The following is a 13,182-nucleotide window of genomic DNA, read 5'->3' on the forward strand; positions in this document are numbered from 1 at the left end:
ACTGAGGGAACTGGGCCTCTTCAGCCTGGAGAAGAGGAGACTCAGAGAGGATATGTTGGCAACATACAGGTATGTGAGGAGATGTCACACAGAGATGGGTAGAGACCTGTTCTCCCCTGCAGAGGAAGGCAGAACGTGCTCCAACGGAGCAAAGCTCAGGGAGCCAAGGTTCCATTTGGATGCCAGGAAGCACTTCCTGACAGTCAGGACCCCGAGGGTATGGAATAGGCTTCCAGGAGAGGTCGTTGAGGCCCCATCGGTGCGAGTGTTCAAGGATAGGCTGGACATGCACATGGTGGGCATGTCGTGAGCGGAGCCGGCTGGTGCCGGAGGTCAGACTAGATGGCTCGAGAGGCTCCTTCTGACTCACTCTGTTTCTGTGTTTCTGTGTTAATGCATTGCCCACATTACATCATCAGCCTGGTGTACAACTAGTCAGCTACTGCTTAGCAATTCTTTGTGGTCTCCAATATACTTGTACACAAAACATTGATTTGTTGTTGCTGTTGTTATTGAATCAGTTTTCCGAATCTGCAAAAGCAGTAAATGTGGAAGCTTGATTAGGCTGCATGGAGTATTCTAATTCTCTGTTCCACTACAATTCTTAATATGTACTTTGCTGCATTCCAAAGGTTATTTATAAACAGCTAATGTAGGCTTAGCTTTCCATAAATAAACAGTTCTAGGGCAGCCCAGAACTTTTCTGGGCTTGATCAGTTCTGCTGGTGACCTAGAAAATGGAGTGATCTCTAATTCTGAACCATGCAGCAATCTGCCACAGGCTCAGTCCAATGCTTTGCCCTACTGTCTCAGTTCTTTGTGCATGTGCAGTGGACAGATGTTCTAACTTAACACTTGAAGGTGGAGAGTATCACCAATTTACTGGACAAGAGAACAAGGGCTGGTATGTCAGCCAGCTAGTGACATGAGTGCAACAGAGAAAGGACCCAGCTAGCCTAGAACACCTCTCCTTGATAGGATGTTCTAAGTTTCCTTCTCATGGGTCATATCGGGGAACTTCTTTTCTCTGCTCAGCCAGAAATGCATGGAACAGCGCCAGATGTGTGAGAATCTGTATGTGACCAGTGGCTATGAAAGGCTGACTGACTATTGGGGAGAACCACAGAAAAGCCTGGAGGAGCATAGAGTCAAGCAGCTGGAATTCTGTGGAGCAGCTTGAATAGACCACACATAACTACCAACCTCTTTGCAAGGCACAGAGCCCTTTGCAAAGTTTTTCTCCAAACTGATTAAAATGCAGACTTGCTCAGTGCACTGTTGCCACTCCGAGAGCTCGGCATTGAGCTGTTCTACATTTGGCCAACCACCCCATTGCAAAAGCATGTGGGGAAAATGCTGAAGAGGAATGGGAGATAATCCTCTGCTCTACTGTGCAAAAACAGCATTCTGGCCAGGTGCACAGATAGTGAGGGGCATCAAAAAGAGCCCAGGCTGAGGCCAAAGCACAAAACAATGTATACATATTTTCAAATACTAATTTGTATGTGTTCCTCAGAGCATGTGTATGTTTAAAGGAAACTGTCTTCTAAGGTCACCCCCATTCTAAAAAAGGGAAAAAAAATGAGGCAGGCAAATTCAGTGTGGGGCAGCAACAGGTGAAGCACATGCAGGCACAAAGCCAGCTAATCTGGGGAAGCAGAAGCAAGAGATGATCAGGGCCCCTGCAACTTTCCATGGCAGCAGATGGCTCCAAATGAAAGATTCATGGCTCCAGCCTTCCTTAACACCACCTCTGATCACAGGCCAGTTCCCCCGAAACAGCAGCAGGCATTTATTATATTTCTCTCCCAACCTTCTCTCATTGTGAAACTCAAGGTGCCTACATACCGTTCCCAGGTGATCTTCCCTCCAAGCTCAAACCCGTCCCTGACCTGCTCGGTTTCAACATGCTGGATGGCTTATGTGCCTTCAGACCACATGTGCCATCCAGTTGTCTATGGCTTGTGGCAACCCTATGGATAATAGCTTGCTCAGCTCTTACAAATTCAAGGATGTGGTTTCCCTTCTGGAGTCAATCCATGTCGTATGCAGCAGGTATAACGCATGGTTAAGTAAATTCAGCTGTCCATCTTCTAGAGGCTGCTTAGGAAAAATCACTTATTGTTCCTCTTAAAATATCTGATTCTGGGTAGAGGCTGTAGGCTGCGACTACGTTTCATATTTAAAAAGTGTGCATTCTTCTGTAAGATGATGTATCAATTCTTAGTGGAAGGCAGAGATGCCCTCTGTGTCTCTGTTACCAGTGGTGATAGCAATTTTGTCCATCCTGAGAGAGTTCTGCAGCTTTTCTCTAACTCGATTCTTCCATGTGTGTTGGACAACGTAGTCCCATCCTCCCATGCTTGACTGGGAATGATGGACATTCTGGTTCAACACAGTAGGAGGGCCCCTGGTTGGGAAAAGCTCTTTTTGCGTGGCAGAGGATAAGGTGGGTAGCTTGTGGCCCTCCAAATGTTGTGGCCTACAACTCCCATGATCCCTCACCATTGGCTCTGCTACTCAGGACTAATAAGAACTGTTGGCCAAAACAACTGAAGGGCCCTCAGTTGCCCACCCCAAGGGAAGGACTTACCTGTTGCAAAATGCATTCCCCAGATGGAGTTGCAGATTTTGCTTTTGTTCAAAAACTCAATGCATCTAACAATCTGAGTTGATGCTAGCCAGAAACAGGCAGACTGAGGCTGTTTCTCACTTGCCATGGGGAAATGTTTTGTACAGTGGACTTCTTCATGACAATTGTTTTTACCCAGCCACACTGAGGCCCAGCAGGTTGGAAGGAGCTGGCTACCAAACTCAGAAAGAAGCATCATGCAGCAGGCCTAATTTCCTCAGATCTGTGAATTACACCATGCAAATGTAATTGTTGGTCTTTATTTTCCAACATATTTTGTCTTACCTTCTTTATGCAGTGGGCAGGAATCCCCTCTCAGCTGTTCCCAGGGCTGAAGACAAATTTGTCAAGGGCACTGAACAGCCATAGCTTTCTCTTCCCTTCTCCATGTAGTCCTTTTATTTATATCAAAGGGGGAGAGAAAAAAAACCCTTCCTCATTTACAGGCCATGTACAACTGTACAGTGCTACTTTGGCTCACAAACACCTCAGTTCATGACCAAATTCGGTCGCAAACAGAAATTTTGGCAAAATTTTGCCTCAGGTCGCATTGGGTGACGATTGTGATTGCGCCTGTCTTTCCTGCATGATTGTGCTTGGAGGGGGGGAGATGGCCGCGATTGCAATTGCACTTGTGCAGAGAAGATGGGCGCGATCATGCTCGGGGGAGGGGGGAGATGGCTTTGATCATGCTTGGTGGGGGGAAGATGGCCACGCACACGCCCGCCTTCCCTGCCCGAGCATGAGCGCAGCCATCTCCCCCCCACCCCAAGCACAATCGCTATCACACGATAATAGTTTGGACTCTCCCTCCAAACAATAACCTCCCCCCTACCTAGGTTAGTGTTCTCTACTGTACTATACAGTACTTTGTTGTTCTTTGTTACTTTCTTCTTTGTCACTTTGCTTCAAATTTTTGTGAGTAAAAAAAATAGTTACAGAACAGATTAACCTTATTTACATTGAATATTATGGGGAAATTTGACTTGGGTCATGACCAATTTGGGTCACGACCAGAGTCCTGGAACGGATTAAGTTCGTGAGCCAAAGTACCACTGTAATTGGGGGCAGAAAAATGTGAATTTGAGATATGACACCAGTTCTGATACTCTTGCTGCCATTTTCACTCCCCTTCTCTCTACTCCTATGTAATCTTAATTGCCATGGAAGAAGAGTGTTACCATACCAGCATACAATATAAAGGTGCAATTCTATACCTGTTTAGACAGGGGGAAAACACCTACAACTCCCAGCATGATTGAAGTGGGACTCACTCAAAAGGCACTGAAAATGGATTGAAAAAGCACTGAAGCATTTTTTTTTCATTGCAGCTGCAGTTCGAACTTAGAACCATCGTTCAGCCTTTGGAACAATGTTATCTAGATTTTAGCATTTGAACTCTGGAACGTTTGAACTTAAGGACGTTTGATGTTTGAGGCACCACTGTATAGGCATCCACTATTAATATGAGAGAAAAAACAGACTATAAACCAAAATCAGCACAGTAATATACATAAAATTACAAACACAAAACCAGGCATCAACATCTCATTATCCGCATCTGGCCTTCCCCTTGTTTCTGTACTGAAATGTCTTGAGGTTTCAACTTTGCTTCCAGATACTCATAAAAGCAACATGCCCAGAGAGAGCATCAAACCCCAGGAAGTTCCCACAGCTTCATTTAGTTGTCCTGTTCCACTAGGTACCCCTTCCAACAGAAATGCCCAACTTTGTGGGGCTTTACACCAGGGGAGGTAGATTTCTTTCAGCCCATGGGCCAGATTGAACTCTGACATTCTTAGGGGCGTTTCCTAGCAGGGGATGGGACGAGGAATGAGGCCAAAAATACCAACAAATATTTCAGCTTGAACCCCCAAGGTAACTTAAGCCTTGGGAATACTGTTTTAGCTTTTTCAAATACAGGGAAATCTACAAATGCAGGGATCACTGGACATCCTCAATAGTTGAGGAAAAGGAGTCAGGCCATCTGTGGAACTCCAGGAGGACAGGTTGAACTCCCAGATGAGCCAGAGATGCCCCATAGGCCTGAGATTTGACACCCTTGCCAGTAATCTTTTTGGGATCAGTGGAGGAGAGTACAGCATGGCTGTCAAACAAGTTCTAGACTCAATGGCATGGGCAAGCCCAGAGCAGAGGACTTTGTGCCGAGGCTTTGCAAAATCTCCAGCCAGATATTTCCAATCCTCAGCATTCTTCCCATGCAGGGATGCATTTCTTCAGTCTTCCACTCCAGACTGAGAACCAGTGTAGTGCAATGGTTAAGAGTGCAGGACTGGGACTCAGCTGATCTGGGTTATAGTCCCCACTCAGCCATGGAGCAACTGGGTGACTTTGGGCCAGTCAGACTCTCAGCCCAGCCTACCTCGCAAGGTTATTGTTGTCAGGATAAGATTGAGAGAAGGAAGAGAATTATGTAAGCTGCCTTGAATTACAGGAAAAGGACAGTATATAAATAGAATAAATAAATTATATTTTAAAATCACACTGGGCACCATACAGGGTTCCTAATAAAGGATTGTCATTCTCCCATCATAGTTGTCATGAGGCAATGAAAATCAGGGTTTAATGTAGACTTGTCCATTAAACCCTAAGTTGATCATGCCACTGTAAACTTGTGACCACAAACTACAGAGCAGTGGGGTGGCCAGTATCTATTGTGAGTTTCCTTGAAAATGAAAAACCTGCAAGTGAAGCTCTTGCTGTTACCATGAGGATTTCGTTGAACTGAAGCTCCCCACTATGACTGTACTACTATGTCTTTCTCCAGGTATTACTCATAACATATCCGTGCTGATCTTTGTGTGGCAAGCTCTGCTTGAGTCCCTCTAGTGTGCCAACAGTATTGCTCTTTAAAAACATAAGAATAGGCATGACCACAAGTATTCTTTACAAATCAGAGCAGGAAACACTGACCTTCAGATGAACTTGGAGCATGGAACTGTGACTCCCCAGGCACAGCATCCATGCTTGTCCCAGGATTTTCATGCACAGAGACAAGGCATCTATTTAAAAAGGTTTCACAACTTTATTTGAACATATGTGAAACTGTGCTGCAAGATGAGGTATACCCCTCTTCTCTTGCCATAAAAAGCTAATCATATTCAGGCACCTAGGTGGTAAAAACAGACTGCCAGAAATAACCCAAGTCCCTCTAAACTAGGAGGAAAATAGTCCTCCGAGCAAGAATAGAGCAGGACTGTGCAGAATCCGAGCAGCTGTGGCTCCCCTTTGCAGTTTGTGCCCCCCATTCCCCCATGGGGTTTCCACAGTCACATGGCTGTGTGTGGTTCATTTGGTCCCTCTGATTTGATCCTAACATTGAAGTCATGATAAACCAGCCCCCTCCAGGCTCCCCTCTCATGCAAGATCTGTGACCCCATTAGGCTTTTTTTGGACAACAGCTGTGAAAGGTACAACAGCTCTATTGTGGCTATGGACATAGAGTTCGGCAGTGACTGAGTCTTGGGAGGCACCCTCACCTCTGCTGTTTGCTGCTCAGAAATTTGCCTGGTCACAGAAACGATGTAATGGTTGTACTCAGAGTAAACAACATTAGATTTCGTCTGCCACACTGTTAACCTACAAGAAGAGTGCATACCAAGCCCCCAAAGATGCTTCCAAAAAATCTCGTCCGTGGTCTGTATTTCCCAAGTCATGATGAAATTGCATTGCACCAGTTCCTTACTCTTGTTGATGTAGGTCTCCCTCTTTAATAATTTTCGCCTGCTACTCACTGAGGGGTCTTTTGAGATTACATTCAGTATCTTAAAGGTAGGTGGAGTGAGGTCTCCAATGGAGGGCCGGAAACAACATGTGTTATCTGGAAAGAACTTGGCAGCTTCCAACCCATCAGCCTGTCCAAAGATTCTGGACACAAAGAGACCATTACAGGCCTGGAAAAATACCATATCACCTTTGAAACATACATCAAACTCCAGAGATGGATCTTCCTTGTTCTGGACAGGTTCAATAGGAGACTCTTCTGGGCTTGTCTCTTTTTTCACTGGGGCAAGAAACAGGTCCACCCAGTTTGGCAGTTTAACCTTTCCTGAGGGCAGCCGGATGACCTGGAATTTGCTCAAATGTCTCTTCGTAGACACGCCTCTGACCTTCCTCTGGGATTCACTGCCCAGTGAATCCCAGAACAGATTACCAGTCCTTCTGGTGCACCAATGTAGGCTTCGAGCTGGCCCAGGCCTTTGTACAATGTTGGGAGGTAGGTCTGAAATAAGAGTGCAGGTTCACTTAGCATAGGAGAGTCATTCAAGTTCATATTTGGTCATCCGACTCTCTCGCCATTCACCTTCTTGCCCCACTCCCCTATGCTACCAGCAACCATGCTCCACTTCTCCAAGAAGCTCAAGGTTACCTACTTGGCTTTCATTCCCCATTTTATATTTAAAACAACCTTGTGAGGTAGGGTGGGCAAAGAAATTTTGATTTGACAGAGGTTCGCCCAATAAGCAGCCAATATCAAAATAGTGACACTTGTGCACTCCCTTTTACCAAGGGGTTACTGTGAACAGTGTGTGTTGGGGCAAACTTTCCTCATGTTTATTGCAATGAAGTAGGAGCTCAGCAAAGTGTTAGAAGGCATCATGTTAAATTTTCTGCAAGCCCTTTCCCCCACCACAGTATAGCACAAATTGCTGAGACCTAAAGATGAAGCACTTTGCACATGTTCCACGACACTATTGCTGATCTATATATTCATCATGATTCTCTATGAATGCTTAGCTGAAAGTAAACCTCACCTAAGTTTAGTAAGAACATACTTTCAAGTTTGCATGCTTGGGAAGGCTAATACCCCAGTGCAAACTTCCAGTTTGCTCTGCTGATAACAAAATGATCTGGCGTGTTCAGGGGCAGACAAAGCCAGGCTCTGGAGCTACACACATGACATTGCTATTGTAGGCAGTAGCAGGAGACCATTAAAGCCAGGAGGAAAGATGGCAGCACTGTGATTTGGGTAATCACCATGTGGCTTATCCAGGCCACAGACCAATGCCGCCTCTTCCCCAGCTCCCACCACCCTGTTAACACAACTGCACCCAGAAGCTTTCAACACTCAGAGCAGGTCCAAGCATGTGTAGCATCTGTCCTCAAGTCTTTTTTAGATTAAGAATGGAAAACTGAGAACTGATAAGCAGTAGGAAATCTCTGCTTCTCCCACCAGCCCTACAAACATCTGCTACTTCTTGCTATTTATTTCATTTTTGCACTAACCAATAGCAGAAGCTCTCCAACACATCACCCATCAGTTTTCAAATACTGTATGGAACAACAGTTAGGTGGTGGAAGAAAAATGCTGAACTTTCTCCCTCCTTGCCACTTCCCAACATCAAAAAGGGATGTTTGTTACTTGTCACTCTTACTAGAAGCTGCTGTCCAGACCATTATGCAAGATGACCAATCAGACTACAGAGTTTTAATTAGTGCAGAGTTTGGGCCCATAGTTCAATACAGTCATAGTCCAGCCCTTCTGTCCCCTGTAGGATCAGATTGTTTTATGCTCACCATTCCCAAAACTTTTGTGGGCTCCTTAGTCAGTTAGAAGCAAGCTAGAAGAGAATGAGATGTGTTTATCCATTAGACAGTTGAGAATTTCAACTTAAGAAAAAAAGTGTGCACAAGTTGGTATGTTTGGCGACCTGTGTACCAAAATGGAGTTCCAGAAATGTAACAGAATGCTAAACCAGAAACAAGTCAAGGCCTCATCCAGTGGAACAGTGGAACTGCCCACTGGGCAATTTCTGAAATCTGAAGAGCAGTCAATGCTCTGTGGTTGAACACATTCTGGAGGTTCAGCCCATAGTAAGAAGGGGTTAGAAGCAAGAAATGAAAAGACCATGACCAACATCTTGAAGAACCATCACCAGTCATAGGAGATAGCCCTGCCCTGACATATCTAAAACAGTTCCTGGTGCTCCTAAGGATCCTCCAGTGTACTGTAGCTGACGGTGATGTCAAACAACCAAGAGTTCACACCCAGTAACAAACCATGGGTTTTTTTCCTGGGATTTTCATGTTTAGCTATGGGTTGTCAAAACAGAGTACCAGGCTTCCTTTTGCACATAACAAAAACTTTCAAGTCGAGAACCACCCACAATTGAATGACAGCCAAATCTCAACCCATAAGTTGGTTTGGTACCTGCAAACCAATGTTGACCTAGATAAATCCATGGCCACATGTTCCAAGTGTTACACACATGAATCTAGTCAACATGCATTAATTTTCTTATCTAAATAGCAGCTATGAGATCACCCAGCATCAGGAGAGGGACATTTCACTCTCCTCCATGGAAGCTGCTATTCGCTTTTCAAAGAAAACCCCCATTCACACATGGGTGCTTCCTTCAAATGTGCACAGCAACTCTAGAATAGCTATTTGTTTGAGATAGGAGTTGTTATGTATTGATAACCATGAACAGCCCAGGAAGAAAACCCATGGTTTCTTGTTGGGTTGCACACTGTGGGATATTAATCATGGTTTGCTATCTTGGCTAGATTCAGACAACACAGTAACCCGCATGTCCACAATACCTACTCACCCTTGAGTGTGATTATCATGCTTTCTCAACCCAGTCAGTGTTACACTCCCCTCCCCCGAGTCCAGAGTCTGCTATTTACATATTAGCTGCATTCCAACAATAAGCATTTCATCTGGTTTGACCCTTACAGGGAACAACTGGGATGAGCTACACAGACAAGCAGAAGAGGGAAAGGAGGTAGTCAGCAGAAAACAACAAACCAGAATCCAAAGCCAACCGGGAAAGAGAGAAAAAGAGAAAGCCACCAGCTTGGACAGCTTTAAAAGGGGTTTGGACAGAACCATGGAGGTTCAGGCTATCAGTGGCTACTAGTCCTGACAGCTACATGCTACTTCCAGGTCCGAGTTAGGGTTCTCCAAGCTCTGGGGAAGTGCTCTGGCACTCATGACCTGCTTGTGGGTTTTCCATCAACAGCCAGCGAGCCATTATGTGAGCTCACTGTGTGAACCCACATAGGCTGGGTGTCATGCCCTTGGTCTGACCCAGCTGAGTTCTTGTGTTCTTCGCATTCTCCTCCAATTTCACCCCCAGAACAAGGGTCAAGGTAGATGTCATTAGGGAGATATCACCACACCCATGAGCCGGCTACAATCTTCGGCACAATTGTAAGTGAGCATGTCCCCCTGAATGCCTATGAAAAAGGTTCCTGGTGTAGGTCTCCTTGTTCCCTGCACCAGAAGGGAGCATTTTTGGAAAGAAAAGGAAAAACCCTGACAAACTCACAATGCAAAAACAGATTTTAGGAAAAAGCACCCAAAGAGACACTAAAAAAATAGAAACACATGCTTTTTTAGCATAAAGGATTCAAGGACTGAAAAAGTGCCTCCATTTTCCAGGTATACTCACCAGCTATTTACACTTGTTGAGGAAGTGAGGAAATTGCTGAGTTTGAGCCTTCAGGGACTTTTATGTCATTCACAGCTCCTATGTCAGTCAACAGGAAAAGTACACACACCTGATTAAAGTTGGAGGCAGCCTGTACTTGTGATGGGAGGGAAGGTGGTCTCCAAAGGGATGCAGGGAAAGTTTAAGGGGATGCTTTCCTCAGAGGGTAATAAAGTGCTGCTGCATCTGCTCTATGATCAGGCCAACAATCACCTCCTCATTTGTATTACCTGCTCCAATTGTTAGATAAGGGTCACACCTCTAAGTTTGGTTACTAGGTCCAGTGAGGGGGTAGGGGCCTGCAATCTTCTCTGACCTTCAGTGCCAGCTGTTAGCCAATCCTTTCCTCCTTGCTGTGCACCCCGCAAATGGTAGCAGTGGAGTCTATATTTGTTGAGAGCCTGCTGTAGTTCATATTGCTATGGTGAGGAATCCACTCACAGAATGAAGAATGCTTTTCAGCACTGACAGAAACCCATTTCAGAAAAAAAAATGCTTTCTTTCCCCACCTCTCTCTCTCTCTCTCTCTCTCTCTCTCTCTCACACACACACACACACACATCAATTTGTTCACCTGCATGTCCAGAAAACTGAGCGATAGACTTTGCACCATGTATCAATTCTGCCATAGAGTTCCTCTTATGCTGTGGTCCCCAAAGTAGTGTCCATGGGCACCAGTGGGCCCACAGGCATTTCTGTTGGTGTCTGCCAGGCTCCTTGATTCTCCTGTGTTGTTTCATTTTGTTCTGAACATTTTTCTAACTGGGAGGCTGCCTGTATTTTGGCTCAAAAGAGTATTTTGTGTTTTGGAGTTCAGACTATGTCTCACATCTCTGTGAAAAAAGACAAACTCCATTTTCGGTAGAATGAAGAAGTGAAATGAAAATTAAATTGCCACCACTTGTACTCCCCTCATACAACTCTGAGGTGTGGTCAGACAGTGCCCCAACAGAGTGTCCACAGGTGCCCTATTGAGACCCCATATGCTGGGCTCCCTCAATTTTTTCTTGAAGTTCATCCAGGTTGCATAAAGCAGCTTAAAGGGCTAAATGCACAATATCCCATGCATGTTTAGCATGCTGGGAATTATAGTCCTTTTTTCCTAATTAAACAGGCAAAGGACTGTGCCTGAAGTTTCATTGTTCCCCCTTCTTCCTTCATGAGAGTAAGAAGCTGCTGCAAAGCACATGCTCATACAAAAGTTGCAGGACTTCTGTCTAAACCTGCACAGGTTACTGCACCCTCAAATATTGTGTGTGGATTGCATTGTGCTGAAAGTGGGGTGGGTATGTAGGCCAGATGGCTGGCCAGCCAGCCAAAGAACTCTCACAGCCAGTTGCCCAGGCTTAGCCTTGTGTAATCCTGCCCTCCTTACTTTTGATGAGACATGCATAACCTGAACTGCTTTTCAGTGCTGCTTCTACATAAACATGCAGAGGGATGATGCATGTGGTGAATGTATAAAGGGGTGGATTTGGGAAGCCTTCAGTTGCTGTCTTCCAAGACTGCTTTTCTGGGTGGCAATGATAGTATTCTGCTCCCTCCTGTAACTTAGGCATGCTCTGTGTGTCTTTTTCAATGCATACGCCTTCTTCACTAGATAGATTCCACCCACTGTTTTCTACTTGGTTCTCCCTGCAGTGGGAGGTGTTGCTGGAACAGGAGAATCTCAGGCTCAGCCCTCATGATCTTGAAGTTCATGTGAATCAGTTCCCCCTTTGTGCAGTGTGGAGTGCTGGAGATTCAAAGGCAGGCTCCACCCCTTAGCCAACTTTGGTAACCCTGCCCTCCATGCTACCAGGCCCAGTGGGCACTGCACTGTCTGCAGCATTGGTGACTTGGACTTTTATGGGTCTCCCAAGGATCCAGAGCACTCAGGTCTCTCAGTGGGAAAGCAGTTTGCCCATTAAGTCTTTAGGTTCAGTGGAGCAAATCTTGTGTGCCCAAGCTCAGAACAGAAGACTTGCACCAAGGCTTTGCAGGATAATACGTCAGTCTTTCCAACCCTCCACTCATGTACTCCATGTCCTTGCCTCTATTCCCCAGTTCCCTTGCTCAGTCCATGTCTAGTATGTCTAGTCCATGTCTAGCTTACAATAGTCAGCTGCCTTGCAGATGCCTTGCTTCACAGCCTTCCACTCAAGAAGCGCTGCAAGGGGTCGGGGTTCCTAAGAAAGGCTTAGCCTGCCACCCCCATCTCCATTACCACATGTCAGTGCCTTGATAGGCAAGACAATGACTACTGCATTGTACTGTGGTCATTTGAAGTAATTGCCCATCATAAATCAGAAGCCTACAGGCTAGGGGTAGCCTACAGCCACTGTGAATTGCAAAGTAAAGAAGAACAAATCAAAGCAGAACTTCCAAGTTTCCTGTTCCTCCAAAACTGAATTCTACATCCTGATTTTACTGCTCTGTCTTTCTTCTGATAGGAAAACAACAAAAATCCACACTGTCTCCTGCATAGCACAACCTGTGCTATCGAACTCAGTGATGGAATGGACTAAATCGAGCAGCACTCTGACAATATTGCTACTGTATGAACATAGCAATGTCGACTGCAGGTGCTCTTTAAATTGGAGGGGGAGAGAATATTTGATCTTAAATTGATCCAGAGACATGGAGTCTTCCCTCCCCCGAAACAAAGATGGAACTTTTGCTTTTCCCTCAGTCTCTGTAAGAAATCCAAGACTTCTCTTTCTTTTTCTTTTCTCTTTTTTAAAAACGTGTCACAATTTTAATTTTTTTTAACCATTTTGCAAGGTGAGGAACCCTTGCCATTAAAAAACAGGGTAGCCATTATGTTCAGGCACATGGGAGGTAAAAAGGAACTGCCGGTTCTGCCCTAGGAGCGGGCCCCAGCTTGCCTGGATCGGGAGAAACAGTTCTTGCAGCAGCGGCAACAGCTGCCCTGGCACAGAAGCCATCCAGGGGCATTGCCACAGGCTGGCAGCCTCATTCCATCAGCAGTGGGTCATTCACAATCCAGCACGCAGTTCTCCTTGGAGTCTGCCAGGTTCCCCCAGCATCATGTCTGCTCAGAATTCAGTGAGCATTTTTAGAGTGACCTCAGTCTGGAAGTTACAATAGACA

Source organism: Varanus komodoensis, unplaced genomic scaffold (assembly GCF_004798865.1).
Source record: "Varanus komodoensis strain SLA01 unplaced genomic scaffold, ASM479886v1 scaffold22, whole genome shotgun sequence".
NCBI lineage: Eukaryota > Metazoa > Chordata > Lepidosauria > Squamata > Varanidae > Varanus > Varanus komodoensis.